General features: G+C 35.2%; 1 protein-coding gene across 15 annotated transcripts in view; it reads left to right on the top strand.

The window, feature by feature from the left end:
• The window catches only part of LOC116850228 (guanine nucleotide-releasing factor 2), a 366,959-nt gene that overhangs the window by 160,581 nt on the left and 186,277 nt on the right, over nucleotides 1-20,101 (top strand). The window contains exons 1-2 of one of the 15 annotated variants that reach the window (XM_032828263.1): nucleotides 10,683-13,621; nucleotides 13,896-14,134. The exons of 13 other annotated variants lie outside the window; for them this stretch is intronic. The gene's annotated coding sequence lies outside the window, so the exon portion shown is untranslated. Of the gene's footprint in view, nucleotides 1-10,682; nucleotides 14,135-20,101 lie in introns of those variants that run through there. One more of the 15 variants, XM_032828262.1, reaches the window with a different exon arrangement.

The following is a 20,101-nucleotide window of genomic DNA, read 5'->3' as shown; positions in this document are numbered from 1 at the left end:
AGAACAAAATGAATGAACAGATTAATCAAAGTATTGTCCATCGCTGGCTACTACTTTTTCCCACCTCTCAGGCAATTTTCGAATTCCATCTCGAAAAAATGTCTCGTCTTTTGAGGCGATCCAAGTTAGGAGCCAATTTTTGATTTCTGCGAAAGAACCGGTGACCTGCCAAATCGTCCTGCATCCGTTGGAACAACCAATAATCAGAAGGAGCAATGTCCGGCGAATACGGCGGGTGCGGTAAAATATCCCACTTGAGCGTTTCCAAATAATTTTTTACGACTTTTGCGACATGAGGCCGAGCGTTATCATGCAGAAGAATAACTTGGTCATGTCCTTGCTCGTACTCCGGCCGTTTTTCTCGTAATGCACGGCTCAAACGAATCAACTTCCAATGATTCTGCAAGCTCCTCTTGCGTTTGACTCGGATCTTCATCGAGTAATGCTTCCAATTCTTTGTCTTCGAATTTTTTTGGCTGTCCAGAGCGAGGCTTGTCTTCAACGCTGAAATCACCATTCTTGAAACGTCGAAACCATTCCCTACATGATTTATCAGTTGGAGCATTGTCACCATAAACTTCTACAAGCATTCGATGCGCTTCAGCTGCACTTTTCTTCCAATTAAAGCAGAAAACTAAAACCTCCCGCAAATGCTGCTTAGTTAACACAAAATTTGACATATTCAATACAGTAAAAAACAGGGATTTTGTATGAAACTCAAGGCGATATAAACTGAATATTATTGATAGATGTCTAACCTCTCTGAAACCACCGAAATCAGCTGTCACTATGAAACATTCATAACAGCCAGAGCTATCTTTTGAAAACGGACCGAACTAATTTGTACTCCCAATATATGTGTGCGACATCCTTTGATACAATTAGGTTATTGTTACTCGCCGATCATTACTGTCAATACGTGCAGAAAATGGTAGAAATTCGTCGATGTTTTTGCTTCTCCCTCCGTTCTGCCAAACCCAACTTATGTCATGAGGAAATATGTGATATGCTGAGTCTATCTTATATGTCTGTGATGATTTCAGTTCCCATCTCTTAAAATACAAGAACGTAACCGATTATATTAGCAAAGAACTATTTATTAACTTTTAAACTAACAGTTTTGATTCTTTAGTTCTATTCTTTATCCTTGAAACAACTTCTTAAACAATTGAAGCTTAAGAGATAACACATCAAGAAAAACACTCAATCCATCATTTGTTTCCAAAATATTGTTGTTCTGGGTCCATGTATTTACAAATTATATAATCTTTGATTTTTTTAACTACAAATTTTCAAACACAGCCCGCACTCAAGAGAGAACTATGTAGACTACTTAAAATCCGATAAGTAAATTATTTCTCGTCAGAAAACCTTTTTTATATTTATGAATTCATGAAATATGGAGTCCCTTTATGGAAAACTACCCCTTATAGTCTATACGTAAGAGGCAAATATGCTCAAGTTGATGTGAAACTTCTGATTGATGATGTCAGAAGTAAGGAATTACATATTTAAAATGACAGCAAGGTACGTCAAAATAAAAAAGATAAATCTAAAAAATGATATTTGCAAGTGATTAAGCACACCTCTAAAATACTCCGAAAACTTCTCTTTTGCTATATATGATAATAAAAAATAATCGTAAAATTAACGCGACCTTTTTTATTAAATCATATTTCTGTATTATTTTGTCATGTTAATTTTTGCGGTTATTTATTAATTGTTAGAGCAAAAGAAAAGTTCTCGGAGTATTTTAGAGGTGTGCGCTTAATTGATTCCAAATGTCATTTTTTAGATATATCTTTTTATTTCGACATACTTTGTAAGAATTTTGGGCAAGCGTTTTCTTGTTTCTGATGTCATAAATCAAAATGACTAAGTAGCCAAAAGTCTTAAAAACTGTCAAATAAATTATTCTTGCCAATATTTTCTACATTTATTTACCATAGAAGGAGGAGGGCATACTAGGTGGCGGCGGAACGCTGTGCATTCGAGATTTGCGTATCTTTTCGTTCCAGAGAGAGAAAAATATAGAGAGCGCGGTTCTGCTAGGCCGGGACTCGAAACCCGGGTCTTTCGCTTGCCGGGCGATTGCTCTAAACCACTGAGCTACCTGACGCTCCACGCTCACGACACTCTCCTCTTCCTAGATAACGCTCAGAGATGCCGTTCGGAAGCGACATCTCTGGCGTGATCCCGAGCGCACGGCGACTACAGAGAGAAATAATGTTACTGTACCAAATGGTACAGCTATCAGTCTCTCAAAGTCAAAGGTTGCTATCCTTTAAGACCTGCTGTCCATGTATGCCCGTCTCCACCGTTGCCCCTCCGGTGCAAATAATACAAATAAGCCTCGGGGTCGACACCAATTTTTTGGCAGCCTCTGGGTGCTTGGACGCAATGCGCCATGGGGAGCATTTATAGACTTACGAAATACCAAATGATTATGATGATTAGATGATTATATCTCCAAAACGAAAGATAATGCTGAAAATAATACTGAAATGAAAGGAAATACTTTTTATAGATTAAAATTCATACTTTTGCATAACATTATTTAAGTTAAAAAAATTTGCTGTTACAACGTCACAAAATTCCTAAAGATCGTTATTTTTTATTCAGTTTACTTGACTCATTTTACATTTTTCTTAAAATTGTGATATGATAGCTAAATTTAAATAACGGATTTATATTTAGCGATCGTAAAAGATACGTCGGAAATGATTCGGAAATGAGTAGGAAATGATTTAGCGATCGTAAAAGATACGTCGGAAATGATTCTATATTGTTCGTAAAGCAAGAAATAATAAAATTTTTCGGACAGTGTACTTTGACATTTGCGAACATCGTATCATACATCGGACAATATGAAAAATAATTCTGAAGAAGATTAATATTTTTGATTGTAAAAAAGTTCTTAAATGTATTAAATATCTTTGATTATAAAAAAAAACTTCTTAAATGTAATAATGTTTTTGTTGGTAAATTTTAAAATATTAAAATTAAAATAAAATTAAAAATTAAAATTAAAATATTATATTAAAATATTATATTAAAATTTATTACCATGTATGAAGTTGTTCATACTATCAGTATTATTAATTAGAAAATGATTATGATGTTTATTAATGATGTTTATTAACATCATTTTCTTCATAATATCGTAGAAGATTTATCTCCGCTACTATTAGAAATAGATTTGTTTTCACATTCTATTATATTTTTTACGATAAATATGCTGTAACAACCGAATTCCGCGTGTTAGTCGTTGAAGGAATCGCCTGGGATTTCGCTCGTCGGAGTCCGGGTTCGGTAATTGATTGACACAAGCAATTAACAAAAGTTTATTAGTAGTCCTTGGTACAGAACAGAATACGATAGCTCTGGCGAGTTGACGTGAGACGGCGCCAGTAATCGGGTCTCGGTTTCAGTAATACGTCTCGCGACTCGGTAGGCGGAACGTATAGCGCGAATGCGGTGATCGCAGAAGGCGGTGTCGGTAACTCGCGAGGCGTTCGCGAATCGCGGCTTCGGAAATTCGATGACCTTAGGAGCCAAGCGATAACGGCGGTAAGGGCCTTTGCACGTAGAAAAATTCTAACCGTAAGGTCGTAAGAAAACTGACCAATCACAGTCAATTATTCCTCGAACGCAAGGAGAAAAATCAACTCTGATTGGTCAGTTTTCTTACGACTTTACGGTTACGGTTAAAATTTTTCTACACTGAGAGGAAAATGTATGATATTTGGAACTATAATGGCATAGTAAAAAGATTATAGTTAGGAATATCTTTTTTATAGTAAATGTCACCATAATGTTTGTAATATTTACAATATAAGCATAGTATAACTGACTCATGTAAAACTTTTACCAAGAATTATTAACTATTTTATATAGTCAATACAATTGGAATATTTGGAAAATATGGATAAACATGTAACTATATTTCCAAAGCGTGCTTTACTATACACATAGAGTAATAAGATGATGACTATAAATGTGTGTTCATTCTGCTATATCTTCGTGTTTAGGTGAATTATAAATATATGTTTGAGGCCAAAACGAACTATAAAATATAGTGAGATTATAGTTATTCCAACTATTTTTTTCTCTCAGTGTACACTGAGAGAAAAATGTATGATATTTGGAACTATAATGGCATAGTAAAAAGATTATAGTTAGGAATATCTTTTTTATAGTAAATATCACCATAATGTTTGTAATATTTACAATATAAGCATAGTATAACTGACTCATGTAAAACTTTTACCAAGAATTATAATTATTTGAAATAAAAAACATAGTAAGGTAGCAAATATTAAATGGTAAGAGAAATTAACTATTTTATATAATCAATACAATTGGAATATTTGGAAAATATGGGTAAACATGTAACTATATTTCCAAAGCGTGCTTTACTATACACATACAGTAATAAGATGGTGACTATAAATGTGTGTTCATTCTGTTATATCTTCGTGTTTAGATGAATTATAAATATATGTTTGAGGCCAAAACGAACTATAAAATATAGTGAGATTATAGTTATTCCAACTATTTTTTTTTCTGAGTGTACTTGCAAAGGCCTTAAGATCGTGTCGTAGCACGCGGCGCTATGTATCGGGCGACTCGCTTGTCGCTGACGCGATGTATGCAAGTGTCGAAAACGTTCGACCGAGCGCAACGAACACTGGCACGTATCCTTGCAGTTTGAGGTAGGATAGCGAGAATGCTCGATGGGGTTCGCGAACACACGAACTCCATGGCCGGTCGTTGGAATCAGACGGGACGGCGAAATCGTCAAAAGCGCTTGACGGAGATAGCGAACACACAATCTCTTCTTGCCGGCTTACCTGTACGGGTGCGGAAGCAGACGGGAAGGCAGAAACGATACGGTCGAAATTCTCGCTCTCCGCTCTGAAGCATCGAGTTCGGTAGACGGTCCGGATCGGTCTGGTGTCGCTTACTTTTCGGCTGCGGTTTATATATCGAAATTTACAAACCGTCTGTGTATGCGACGCGATTGTTGTTGTCGCGATTAGACGTTTTAAGTGCGGCGCGTGTAGTGTTTGTATTTGGTCTAGCGACCTTTGCGTGGCGCGTAACGCTGGTTACAGCCCGACTGGTGTTTGATCGGTAACGATGCGTGTGAGGCATCGTTACATGCTGTTTAGGGGACCTACTTCCGATGACCTTGCCTGTTACATATATTATCAAAGACACTTTCCTGAATAATATTCAAGAAATTTTAGTTCATTGTTTATTAAAAAGTTATTAATGAAAAAGTTTTATTAATTAAATGTAATTTTTATATACATTGCACGTTGAAATATAGTAAACAGTACACATATATGCGCGGGGGAGGGCGTGGCCAACCCAACCTATCATTTACATCTTTGTACAAAGCTTCTCAATGAAAAATAATATAACAGTACAAAAGATACAGAGAAAGAATACAAAAATGTAAAGGATGAGTTAGGTGAGGTTAGTTTTTTTAGGGTGGGGGGTTTTAGGCTTCGCCCCTTCGCCCGCGCATATACATGTACTGTTTACCATTTTTCAATGTACGGTATGTATAAAACAATCCATATATAAAAATTTTTCGGCAAATTTTGGTCAGATCCATATGCATTCATTCAAACCATGTTCCATGGAATAAATTAATTTTAAAATTGCACATTACTCTCTGTCACTTTCGACCTCTAGTGACTTTGTAATATTTCTTCGTACGGTGTAAAACACGATTTTCATAAGCGTTAACCCGTAACAGGTACGGTGCCTTTTTAGTTAAACTACAGGTATAGTGGGGTCCGGCGGACCCCAATAAATTTTTGCCCTTTTTAACATGATAATAAAAGGTAGAGAGAAAAACGATTTATAATTCGAAAATAATACTTTACGAATATTATATTACAACTAGACATATATAATAACAGTCAGCTTTTCAGTAATCTAAAAGAAAACGTTAACTGATTATAAAATGAACACAATATGGACAGTGTTGAAATAAAATACATTGAAAGACAAATAATCGGAAAAAGAAAAAAATTTATGTTTTAATCTAAGTCTATAGATTATAGATTATATAAAAAATATAAACATTGTACAATTTAACAAGTATTATTAAATTAAATACAATATTAAAATCTTAGAAGGTTTTTAGATGCAATCGTTACAGATAGCACATTTTGCTTGCACATTTGGTGGATATTGGTTCATTGCATCTAACATATACTTCTTTGGACTTCATATCTTTACTTCTAGGACATTTATTACATCTTATTCTGGATGGCAAAATAATTTTAGATCTTTCAGTTTCTCCAATTTTTAATATAGATGAAATTGTTAAACGCAATGGCTTATGAATAAATTGAGATGTCTCTTAAGTTTAGGTTCTACTAACTGAAAGATTAGAGCTTTTACTCTTTTGCGTGAAGAATGAGTCATATTGAGCTGAAGATTAAGATAATTATTTTCATAAAAGTAACGTTTACTGTACAGTGGGATCACTGTGACCACAGACGAAAAACAAATGCATATAATTCACAGCTACTTACAAATAACTCAATGATCTTTTTTTCTGTTACATTGAAAACTGTTACTCGAAAGGTACTGAAGATATTAAACTCATATAGTGAATAGTTTAGGAATTATCACGAAAGTAAAATTAGTTGGGGTCCCTGGGACCCGATTGTACCGGTTACGAGTTAATTATTTTTAACATATTCTGACACCCAGGATATATTATTTTATTGCGAACGACTTTTTTTCACACAAAAAAGTCCAAGAAAGATTCGAAATTATAAGTTATACAAATAAATTTATGTATTATGTTTTCGTTCACAAAACTCTGTTGACTGGCTACAGTGACTAAGAATAATAACACTGAGCAAATCATATTAAGTAAGAATATCTTATTTAAACAAAGTAATGAAAACAGAGAAATAAGGTTTGAAATGTAATAAATATGTATATATTTATATGTAGTACGTATATATTCTTTAAATATGTACACAGTGTTTAAAAATTACGTTCTATTTATGAAAATTCTTTTGTTAATAACTTTTTAATAAACAATGAGCGATGGCTAAAACCTCTTGAATATTACTCAGGGTGTCCTTGATAATATATGTAACAGACAAGGCCATCAGAAGTGGGTCCTCTAAACATAGCATATTTACCCTTTTTACCTATAAATTATCTATTTTTTCTTTACATAAAATATCACTAATTAAAAACTCTAGACAAAAAATTTTAAAACAAAAAATTGTTAAATATCGTATCGAAAACATCTTAAATCTTTCTTTTAGATAAAATAATACATTTTTCATCTAAGATGAAAATGAAGATACTATATGTTTTTACTATTTCGATATAGATGAGATGTTTCAATTTCTCCATCTACATGGTTTTATCTGGACACCAGTAAATATTGATTATTATTACATTATTATTATCATTATTATTATCATTATTATTATTATTACACATTGTGAAAATGTCGCTACAGCGAGGATTAATAATAACATCGAGCGCCGATACGCGACACAGGTATGCAGACAGCCATTTCATGTTTGTAATTAGGGTCCTACAAAGCAACGAATAAAGCACGCGAGATTTCGTTCATCCTTCACTGTGCCGACAATAAACAGGGCGGGCGTCTCGTTTTATGCTCGAAAATGCCGTCGCCGCGGCGCCCGAAATTGCGATCGCGACTATTGCTGTACGCGCGCCACACACGGCCATATACGGCGAGCCACAAAGTAACAATTGAATGGTTGATAACGGTCGATATGCCGGACGATGTGTATGCCGAGCGACGAAATTGTGCGGTCGACGCCGCTAACGCGCGGCCCACCCACACTGTCTCGCGTTCCATCCGCGCGTTGCACGCGCGACAAAAACAGATCCTTCGTATCTTTCTTCCTCCTACTCCTCCCCTCATTTCGTCCCTAGGATATCCCACTCTGCTACTCCTCCCTCTCTCGCCGACCACTTGGTAATCCGGCGCAATCGTAAAATTCGGGAACGCGCGCTCGCGCTGAGCCAAGATCGTAAAACGCGATTCCACGCGCTCTTCCTGATTTAAGCCTCACGATGCATCGTGGTATTCCGGCGTCCTCGCTCTTTTTTTCCGTGAAACGGCACGACCGGTTACCCACAAGACGACGAAATCTCCCTCTCTTCCGCCGTTATGCATTTTTGACCTTGCAAAAGAAACTTTTCCGCGCGCGTCTATTGCATTGTTCGATGAGGAGGCGTAATTGTTCGGGGAATACGAATGCATGCTTTGATATTTCGCATTTAAATACATTCGCGAAAGCACTGTTTTATGTTTTAAGAAGAGAAAACTCGAACTTCAGTGTCTCGAAGGAGAGATGTTAAAAAATTGTGATTTCTTTTCCCACGGACTGCACTTGAAAAAGTCATGTTTTTTACAGGTTTTGATTCTTCGAGTCCTATTTGTCCCATACAAAAAATTCATACAATGCATCTTATGTTGGGAAACAAATTAAAAACGGACAAAACGGTTCGATTATTGTTTATAATTGTGCTAAAGAACTTTTGTGCTTAAGAAAAAAAATTTTTTTTAGCCGTTAGAAAAAGTGAAGAAATGAAAATCTGTACAATATATGTATGTACAGGGTATCCCAGACTCTCCTTCTCACATTAAGTGGGAATGTAGAACGGGTTGAGGTGAACATAAAAGTCCTATACCGTTTTGCGATATTCGCAATAATAATCGAGATATTAATTAAAAAAGATTGGTGAATGATCACGCGTGATATGATAGATGAGCTACAGTGGCGCCGTCTGCCGTTTGACTTATACATTAAGTCAAACTAAACAAAAAAGTCCTTTACTATTTTGTAAATGACCACATGGCTTTTTAGATATTAATTAAAGAAAATTTGTGTATTATAAATAATACACAATCATATATGTAACAATTTTCTTTAATATCTAAAAATCTATGTTGTAATACATAGTTGACTTAATTATATATTTAACAAAAAAATTTTAAATTTATAAGAACTTCCACATCATACGTACACATTTTATAAACTATACTGTACATTATTAATTATTATAACAACTCTAATATTTTATAATGTATTGTAATAACTAAATATGAAAACTAAACGAGAAGTTATGTGATATAAGACAGAAAAATATTAAATTTCATGTTTGTTCTATAATTTTATATTAAATAATAAAACATTTTTGACTGTTGGAAAAAGTGAAGTAATGAAAGAAATCTTTACAATATACAGAGTGTTCCAGATCATTATTTTCAAACTTCGCGAGAGCGTAGAACGGAAAAAGGTTCAATATCGTTTTGCGATATTCGTAATAAATCTCGAGATATTAATTAAAGAAGATTAGTGAATGATCACGTACGAGATGAGCTGTAGTGACGCTATCTACCGTTGTATAACTTATTCATTAGATAAAACTGAACAAAAAATCCTCTATCATTTTGCAAATGATCATATAGATTTTTAGGTATTAATTAAAGAATATTTATTATGAATATCGTAAAACAGTATGGGATTTTTATGTTCATCTCAATCCGTTCAACGCTTTCGCGAGGTTTGAAAATGGTGATCTGAGATACTCTGTATACATTGTTAGAAAAACTTCATAATTTGATTGTGAAGTTTTTTTATATAATTAAGTTAGGAAAATAAATAACCATATTGATATTATATTTAATAGTGCATGATTATGAAAAGATACGCTGAATCTCTACTGTTCTACTGCATTTTCTGGCGAATTTCCTTACACGGACAGAATATCGCAGTTAAAATTACAATACAATTTTAGTAGTCTGGGAATAGAACTGGCATTATTACAAAAATTATAATAAAACATAATAAAAATTATAATTATAAACATTATAATTTTTACTACATTTATAGTAATTTTTATTATGTTTATGATCATTTTTACTATGTCTTATTATAAAAATTATATTTTTATTATAGTGCCAATCTATACTCGGAATATTAAAATTGTATTGTTATTTTTATTACAAATTCTCTCTCTTTCTTTCTCTCTATAATATTCTGTCCCTGTAATGTCAAACAAGCTTTTTTCAAGTACAATGCATCGCTGCCTTTATCGACATCAGTAAAGCGCTTTTTTAGTGTAGGACAACAAATATAATATACAGGGTGTCCCGCGTAAGACGGACCAAAAGAAAAATATAAGTAGAACACATAAAAGTAAACAAAAATTGTATAGGTCATTTTTCAAACAACTACGTGAAATTTCGAGATATTAATTAAAATAGTTGGACAAATTAGAACGCGCGATGCGACAGGCGGGATATACGGCTCGCAGCAGTCGGCGAAGAAAATGGAAGAACGCGTACACGTACACGGACGCACACATGGAGCTACTCATTTCGGTATGCCAAACGGCCCACCTCTGTGGCCTATAAGATAGGCCCGCGAGCAATCATCCATTTTCTTCGCCGACTGCTGCGAGCCGTATATCCCGCCTGTCGCATCGCGCGTTCTAATTTGTCCAACTATTTTAATTAATATCTCGAAATTTCACGTAGTTGTTTGAAAAATGGCCTATATAATTTTTGTTCACTTTAATGTGTTCTACTTATATTTTTCTTTTGGTCCGTCTTACGCGGGACACCCTGTATATTTCGTAGAAATAATTTATCATACTTTTGAAAAACTCTTGTTCTTAGAAAATAAAAACTTATAAATAAAATTATGAGTACTGTTTATGTGTCCTTTTTATTATTTGCACAATATCTTTTATGTAAATTGTTTATTATTTGCACAACATTTTTTGTGTAAATTATCTTAAAAAAATCTAAAAAAACAATTTAGATGAATCGCACAACCATTACATCTTTCATCTAGCTGTTTTAAAAGCGAAACTATCTCCATCTCATCTAAGATGGATTTATATATTTCTACCTCATCTCCATCTAGATGATTTTAAAACCATCTAAGCGCAATTTCGGTAATAATATTAATAAAAACTAATATATAAAAAATAAATAATAATACTAATATAAGAGTAATAAATAGCTCTGTCGGATTTGTTATTAAACAAAGCAACGGTTTGTTCATTTTTGTGCACGCACATACATTTCCTGAAAACCTGTTTTTCCGCCCACGTGCCGCGTGGCAACGCGCGGAAACGCTTAAAGGCGGTATTTCACGGTCGGGTGTCCTTTAATGGTGCGGTAGGGTAAAATTTCAACCTTTTTCAACGCGAGAAGACACGGGGAAATTCTGAAGAAATTACTCTCATTGTCATATCAACGTAAAAGTTCAAGTTTGCCATCATTCTTCGTCCGTATTTCTCGCTAATTGAGAAACGTGAGATATCTTCAACGGAAGAGTTCCCTGAGAAAATCCTCGGAGTAATTATTCTCAGACGTTTTTTAGTCGCTCGTACTCCCCGAGTGACGTGGGGGAGAGTCTGTAAAAAGTCACGCTCGAGAATCGAATATCACGGGGAAACAGGAGACGGGTGCGGACAGAAAAGGGATGACGCAAGTGTACGTTCTCGATTTCCATTTTGAGAGTGTAGAATCCAAGAAGTTTGTGGAACCGCCGCTGTGTGCTCGCCTTGATGTCTTGCAGCCCCAAATAAAAGCCGCGACTTTCGGCTCGCTAACTTCTAAGGATGACATAGCGACATGCGCCTGGGTGCGCGCACGCGGCAACACGAACTTCCTATAAATTTTCGCCAACTTTCGCCGCTCCATTTGTTAGTGCATGCCACTGCAACCGAGCGCATCGATCAAAGCGTTAGCGCGTGTCGACGCAACTTTCCTAGAAAACGTGTACCTCTGATTACGAAAATAGCGATGCGTCTTAGCGCGCGGTACGCGACGACAGGTAAGTCAACGTGCGGAGCAGAGATATGCGTGACGGTGGAACCGAGAGGTGAGGTAGGAGAAAAGGGCGGGGATGTCGTAGACAGTTTTCAGCGGAGAAAACGTTTGTCGAAATTGAAAACCATTTGTTTTTATCTGAGCTGTAAGATCAAATTTTACGCTCTACGTTCTTTCGTTTGGGACGCGTCGAGCATTCGATAAGCTCGAAAAGATTTTACCACGTTGTCTCGACTCTGCAGAGGTGAATCTTGAAAACGACACACGTAAGATATATTTTTATGGTAAAAATTGCTGTCAAATTTCTTTAACCGAAAAACACAGCGACATTCTACTTTAATTTGTTATCTTTTTGTTTCGCATATGTACAGAGTTAGGTAATAACTGGTGAATCAATTGAAAGTTAAGCTAAAAAGTCAACTTTTAACGCAACTTATTTAGTTTCAACTTTCAACTTAAACTAGTTGTTTTGAAATGCGTTAACTTATTAACTCCTTTTATATAAGTAAAAAAATAATGCATCAACATTAAAATTATTGCGGGATGTTTGTAATGTAGAATAAGAAATAGAATAAGAAAAACCAGAAATAATGTCAACAGAATCTTTTTTCGTTTAAGCTTCCGTGTTCTTTTTTTGTGCGGAATCCTCAGTATAAAACGTAATCGATAATTTCTTGTAGACTACACACACTTTTCTTCATATAAATTTAACTTATTATTATAAAGTTAATTATGCAGAACACATATTGCTTTGTACACAATCAATTTTTAACTTCAACGAGCCAATTCAACTTTAACTTGACTTATAGTTTGTTAGTTTTTGTTTATGTAACTTTCATCTTAACTAGGTTAATTTTATAAACCGCGTTAATTTTAAACTTAACCTAGTTAAAAATATGAATTTACCTATAACCGCATATGTGCTATTTTTGTATGTCAGAAACTGAAGTCTGCTATTAAAAAATGTACCGCGTTCCTGAGCAAGATAAACTCTACTAACAGTCTATATTTGTGCATACATTTGCAATTTTTAACAATAACATCGTTATCCTAGAACGTCGTCGCGCAGCTCTCACGTGATGCGTAACACCTTGCGCGACGACGCAAAACGCATGAAACGTTAAAAAAACGACGGAATGGAACTGCTGCATTGTCAGAAGACACGATAAAACTGGAAAGAATTTTACATGAAGAGAAGCTTGCAACATATTCTCTCTCCGTGTGTCGATCATTTATACTTCTAAACGCGGACCCTATGCACAAAATTAGCCCGATTCTCATGCTTTCATCGCAGTTTTCCTTTTAAATCCGTCACTGAAGAAAGACGCGCGATATTCCGGCTGGCAATGCGAAGGGGGGGAGGAGAGAGTGAGAGAGGAAGGACGGGAGGGGAAGGACGAGGCGAGCCTGACGCATAGGGCGAGAGAGAATGTAGGAGGAAGAGAAAGAAGACGATAACGTGGACAGAAAGAGAGGAACAGCAGGTAGAACGATAGGCGGGCGGATAAGTGAGCGCGAGCGAGATGGCGAAGCGAGCAGCGGCTGTCGGTGCGACGAGGACGGCGAGTGGGCGATCGCGCCCGAAGCTCGCGCTCGGCTGAAGTTAGTTAGCAGTCGATGCGCACACGCCACGCGGTCCGGACGTTCGCTGGCTTCGCGCTCTTCTCTGTCCTTCTCTCTTCTTCCGCTCCGCTCCGCGCGCGTCCTCGTGTAGCTTTGTCAACGGCACGTCCGACACTTACGCAGGTAAATTGCGGCTTCCGTTTGAAAGCGAGTTTCTTCTATCTCGGGCGACGACCGCGGGCAATTGGCCCGGCCGAATTTCCGCGTTGCGGTGTAACCGAGTCGCATCGAGGAGCAGTGAAATTGCGCGAGCGTCGAGATCGCGCGATTATACCTCCGCGAGTTTTTGTCTTAAAGAGATTTGACGATTTGACGATTTTTAGATTACCTAACTCTGTGCATGTGTGAAATGAAAAGATAAATTAAAGTAGAATGTCGCTGTGTTTTTTGGTTAAAGAAATTCGATAGTAATTTTTACTACGCGATAAATCACATTGGACCACCGGCCAGTTGCTTTCCTGTTCCTTCATCTGGAATCGTTGCGTGGTCCGTTGATTCAAATCGAACTCGAACTATCGTCCCGTGGCTAGGATGCGATTTGTTGAGGTGCGTTCGCGCGTTTCCTGCAGGACGTGAAGGAGACGGGACCTCGACGGGTGAGCCGAAAGTGGTTTATAAAGAGCAGCTTGTGAAGAGGTAAATAGCTAGTCGATTAGTAGTTAATTTTGATTCGTAGAGTCCTCTGGGATAGCTTGGAACCCTCGGAATGTCTGACTATTCGAGATATTCATCATAACGCGCTGTTTACTCGGTAAATTTGCTTAGCGCCGGAATCAAGATTCCAAACAGTCGTTAACGAACAATCACCGTTATAGGGCTGTATGAGACTTATCTTACATTCTGGACGAAGCAAATACTAACAATTTGCGGATCTGTGGTATACGAGAGAACGTAAGCAATGAGACTTAAGTATTAAGAAAATTAAATTAATCATAATCGATTATTCCTGGACTCAGATAGACAGGCGTGTATAAATTTGACAGTAACTTCACCACTTGATTTGTAAAGGTAGCATTCCTTACGAATGATTCATATGATATTCATATTTTTTATTATATAGAACGAAATAGAAATACAAAAAAAATATGAAAGAAATGATGAAAATTTGCTTGAAATAATATGTCATATAAAATGTAACATGAAAATTTAAGAGTAATTTTAAATAAATTTCTTGCTGCGTCAATATAACACAGAAATGTATTTTGTTATTATGTGATCATCATGTGACGTAAATTTAACGATTAATATAATGCGATATATTTTTCTCTTAAATTTAACTAAAATAATTGTTTCCATCATCGCTTGTCTCACATCGTGATGATTGTGAAAGTCTATCTGGAGAGAATAAAGCGGATGGTATACCGTAAAGCGTAAACATTAAGAAAACACTAATCACGATCGATTACTTTTGAACCGTAAGAAAAACCATCGACTGTGGTTCATCAATTTGTTTACTACTTAAATTTTACTGTTTGCGCTCTTTTTTCGTGCATCTGGCCTAAACGGTCAGTCAATTTACTTATCGCTTAAGTTCCACTGCTTGTGCTTTTTTGTATGTTCCCGGCCACAATGCTTTGTGTTCGGATTGCATCTGTGTGTGACGTTAAACGTGGCCGTCTGACTTTTAAGGAGCGATAATATGTCCTTCGTCTAAGACTGACAAACGTGAAAACGTTCAACGCTAAGGGCCACAATACATAAAAACACATAAGTAGTAAGATGCCAAGCGAATTGGACGATCAAGTTAGAAAACGTACACGCAGTAAAAAGATCAGTGGAAGGGTCTAATAAGTAGAGGTCTATCATCAATTTAATGGCTTTACATATGTTGTAAAGCAACAAAAATATTGCATGATTCATGTTTTTTTACGCCCGTATATGTGCAACGTCGAAACAGCACAAAGGTTTTATACGTGCATACAATCTATGTGTGTAACATTCATGACTCATATTGGTCATAAAGATGATGTTCATGAAAAATATGTATGATACACTGATTTTTATTGCGACGTGTGATTTGTGTGCTATTTTATTTATAATAGATTGGTGCTCTCTAGTTGGTATTACGCCTCGTTAAACAATCGTATATGTTAATTTATGTAATACACACACACACATAGTTACACATAATTCAAACTCGGAATACTTGCTTCTGCACGTTTATATATATATATATATATATGTATATATATATATATATATATATATATATATATTTGTGATTTAATAGATTTAAACATACAAAATGCTTTTATAATACACACTCACACACACACATATATATATATATATATATATATATATATATATATATATAAATATATTTTTGTAACATTCATTTTTACTAATCAATAGATCACATTTTTATAAATATTTTTGTATAATGTAACAATATGCAGAATATATGAGCAATTGTCGTTGTAGTGGAGTACCACGTATTCTCTAAATTTCTTGGACTAGAAAGTAGCAGTATTTTCATTCGACAGTGAGAATACTATTTTCGAAATCACAAAGATGAATGTTTCGCACAAGATTAGGGTGAATTTTGGTATTCTTTTAATACATATGTGGGAAAAGATATTTCAGAATGACCATTTTACCACTTTTAGCTATCAGCGCTAACGTTACTATTTAAGGTAATAATTTTTTACTTTGCAATATTTTATTTGTAACAGTGCCGATAGATTTTTATAATGATCACAATATGTGATAATTAATTTTTGTCCGATTTTTGATAACTTTATCTACATATAAAGAATTAAATAAATTTATCTGAAACGAACTACAAATTTACGTAATGCCGTAATTTAAATTCTTCATTATAATAATGCCGCAATACATTTGTTTCGAATATATCTCACATTTATCTAATCTTTATTTCGAATAAAGAAATAGTCAATTTTACGTCAAATTTGACGCAAACGGGTATTTATATCGATATATCTAAGAAACAAACTTGTAAGATCATATTTATATGATAATTAATTAAATAATTAATTTAAATTAATAAATAATTATAGCATGAGATATATGAAGTAAATATAAATGACATGAGGAAAATATGACGTAAATATGAATAAAAAAAAAGAATTAATTGTTTCCACTTATTGCCTGATGTAAATTTTAAGTAGAAGTGTCGTCAATTTCTAACTTACATTACATGAAAATGATATGTGCTCTAAATTTTTAATATATTTATTGACACATTGTATTAAGTAAATTTTACTGATTTTATATGCATTATTATTATTTCATTGTATAGTTTGTAAATATAATTGCAATCTGATCAGTCATAAGGGAGTAAATATGTTGCTACATTTCGTGTAGCTCGAGATACCTTAAAATTGTTGTAAAGTTTACGTATATTTATCGGGAAATCGACTCTTAGCGATTACAGCAAAACTGTGTACCTGAGCCCGGAATAGCTATTGAGATAACTTAGCTGATAGTACTAAATTATTATTTTGCGTGTAAGCACCGTGACACACACATACAAGCAACAAATGTAAGCAGCGAGACCCAAGCAGTAAACGAATTATTCAATCACAGTCAAGAATTTCAACCCAGTCTTACGTTGTCGACAATTCTCGAATATGATTAGTTCATTTACTACTCGAGTCCTTGCTGTTTACGTTTTTCTATGTACAAACTACTTAAGACTGTCATGTTAAAATTCCCGACTGTTCATTGATTGATTGATGCGCTTACAGCTTGAGTCTTGTTGTTTTCGTTTTTTTTTTGTACTGTGGCACTAAATACGTGATCGTTATATGACAATATTTTAATGAGGATTTAATGACTTTTTTATCTTTATTTTTTGTGACACGATGTTAAATATTTTGCTAAGAGAGAGAGAAAGAGAAAGAAAGAAAGAAAGAGAGAGAGAGAGAGAGAGAGAGAGAGAGAGAGAGAGAGAGAGGGGGAGGGAATAGAGAGACAGAGAGATTTTGCAACGTAACAAATAATATCCGGCATGACAGGGAGTAGGATCAAAGTACTCCGGAGACAGGCTTCGCATTGGATCGACGTTAACCGTGAATCAATCGTGCGGTAGCGGCGATAGGGCAGGATGGTGTTTATTAATAACCTTCTGACAGGAGTATGACATGTGCGACAGCCAGCTAGAGCTACAGAGTCTCGCGTTTTTGTGACGTAACGATAAATCACGGTTATTTCTCGAACTCAGGCCGTGTTCTCGCGCGACGTCTAATGAAGCTTTCCTGCCGATGCCAATCGCTCGTAGGTGGATCGCTCCTCTCATGAGTGACTCATCGTTAGTCCGGCGTGCTGCCTTGCGTCGTAATTTTCTGTTCGTGAATCGGCATATAAGAGAGAAGTCGCGAAGAGTCGCGCAGAACTGACACGTACGGCGGAAAAAAGGAGACGTCCGGCGTGCAACGAGGGAAGAGACCACCATCGCGGCGCGCTATCGATCCTTGCCACTGCGTTGCGAAAGTTTCGCACGATGATATCGCTCGGATCATTATTCTTCGCGGGTGGCTCAGGGAAAGCGCGATTAAATTAGTGATTTGTGCGTGAGTCACTGTACATCGTTGAGGGTACATCGAACTTTTTTCTCTCATCACGTGACTGTCGTTCCTCGTGACCCAACGTGAAAAATCATTCACTTCGTCGCTTGATAACCGTGCGATCATGCGGTAAGAGGAGAGGGTCATCACTTTGAGAGTGCGTAAAGAGAACGGATTGACAGAAGTAGCTATTTTTTTTTAAATAGAGATGAAGTTAATGTCGTAGATAATTTATCGACTTAGGATACAGAATGAGAAATATTTTGCGGGAAATGTACAGCCAGAAACAAATGATGTTTTGGTACTCAAACTAGGAAAAAAGGAAAACTCATACACGGAAAAAAAGGTTTGGTTGAATTAACCAAATATTTGGTCGAATATGAACGATCCAGAAATTCCGATTGAAGTAACCCGAATTCTGCTTAAGTCAACCAAAAATCTTGTTAACTTAAACAGAATTCGGGTTACTTCAATCGGAATTTCTGGATCGTTCATATTCGACCAGATATTTGGTTAATTCAACCAAACCTTTTTTTCCGTGTATAACTAAAGTTAGGGCACTATTATGCTAGTTTGAGTACCAAAACGTCATTTGTTTCTGGCTGTACATTTCCCGCAACATATTTCTCATTCTGTATCCTAAGTCGATAAATTATCTACGACATTAACTTCATCTCTATTTAAAAAAAAAATATCTTAGCTACTTCTGTCAATCCGTTCTCTTTATGCACTCTCAAAGTGATGACTCTCTCCTCTCACCGCGTGATCGCACGGTTATCAAGCGACGAAGTGAATGATTTTTCACGTTGAGTCGCGAGGAACGACGGTCACGTGATGAAAGAAAAAAGTTCGATGTATCCTCAACGATGTACCGTGACTCACGCACAAATCACTAATTTAATCGCGCTTTCCTTGAGCCACCCGCGAAGAATAATGATGTAAGCGATATCATCCTTTTTTCATAATGTCGCGCACCATTTGAAATAACGAAATAGTCTTAAAACAGTTAAAATATATATATTAGGGAACTGAGTGTGTTATCCAAATTGCCCCATAAAATGTATTCAAATTACCCCGTACGCCGATATAAAAACATTGTAATATAGTACTACAATAACTCAACAAAATGCGCCACTAGTCGACGTGGTGATCGCTAATACATGCGGGAAACATTTTTAGGCTATATTGTTATCATAGCTTTTATGTAGATTTTAAAAGCTTAAGCTAGAAGAATATATTCTTATAAACTGCAGTAACAACAGAAGCTCTCTACAAACCTTACTTAATATAAAATATTCCACAAACCTTCAGATTCACAAATATTCTTTGAAACTTTTATGAATATGTAGACCACAGTATCTTCTTTATTGCTAACCTCAAACATAAAACATGGCGTCTTATATTTTTCTAAAATTCTCGCAAACGCTTAGTATTATCCAAATTATCTCGCTATTCAAATTACCCCGCGTATTCAAATTAATACTCTACGTAGCAGCATACTGCGGCCTGGCGGATACCAATTAGATTTTTTATCACTTGTTCGAGAAAATTATCGTATTTTGATTAATTTAAATAGCCATTAAACTGTTGAATATTTTGATTAATTTTTTTAATCGATTATAAATTAATTTAAAAATAATTTAAGATCATAATAACTTTCGAAAAAATGCACGTGTTATTTAGTTTCGGTAAAAGAAAAACGTTATTTTATTGTAGTTGCTTGAAAAATTCGTAACTTTTTCACGTAACTGGTAGACCTAACGAACCTGATTCGTAACTAAGAAAAATATACAAATTAAGAATTAAGTTTTTTAATTTTGAAAAATCAATCAAAAAAACTTCAAGCAATCAAAAAAGTTTCAAGCTATTAAAAAAGAATTTGGTTATTCTCAACGTTATTATCAACAAATATATAAAATGACAAATTTTCAATTGTTTTTTCTAGCGATTTAGATAGATTGATATGAAAAATTAGGATGTGTTAATAAATACAAACTTAATAATTTATATAATATTTATAAAAAATATATGTAATATAAAATATATATAAGAAGATATATATATATATATATAT

The sequence above is a fragment of the Odontomachus brunneus genome, unplaced genomic scaffold, assembly GCF_010583005.1.
Source record: "Odontomachus brunneus isolate Ranch 3 - 2012 unplaced genomic scaffold, Obru_v1 Obru_scaffold_138, whole genome shotgun sequence".
In the NCBI taxonomy this organism is placed as follows: Eukaryota; Metazoa; Arthropoda; class Insecta; order Hymenoptera; family Formicidae; genus Odontomachus; species Odontomachus brunneus.
The sequence above is the reverse complement of the archived record's forward strand: the minus strand, read 5'-3'. Positions and strand labels throughout refer to the sequence as shown.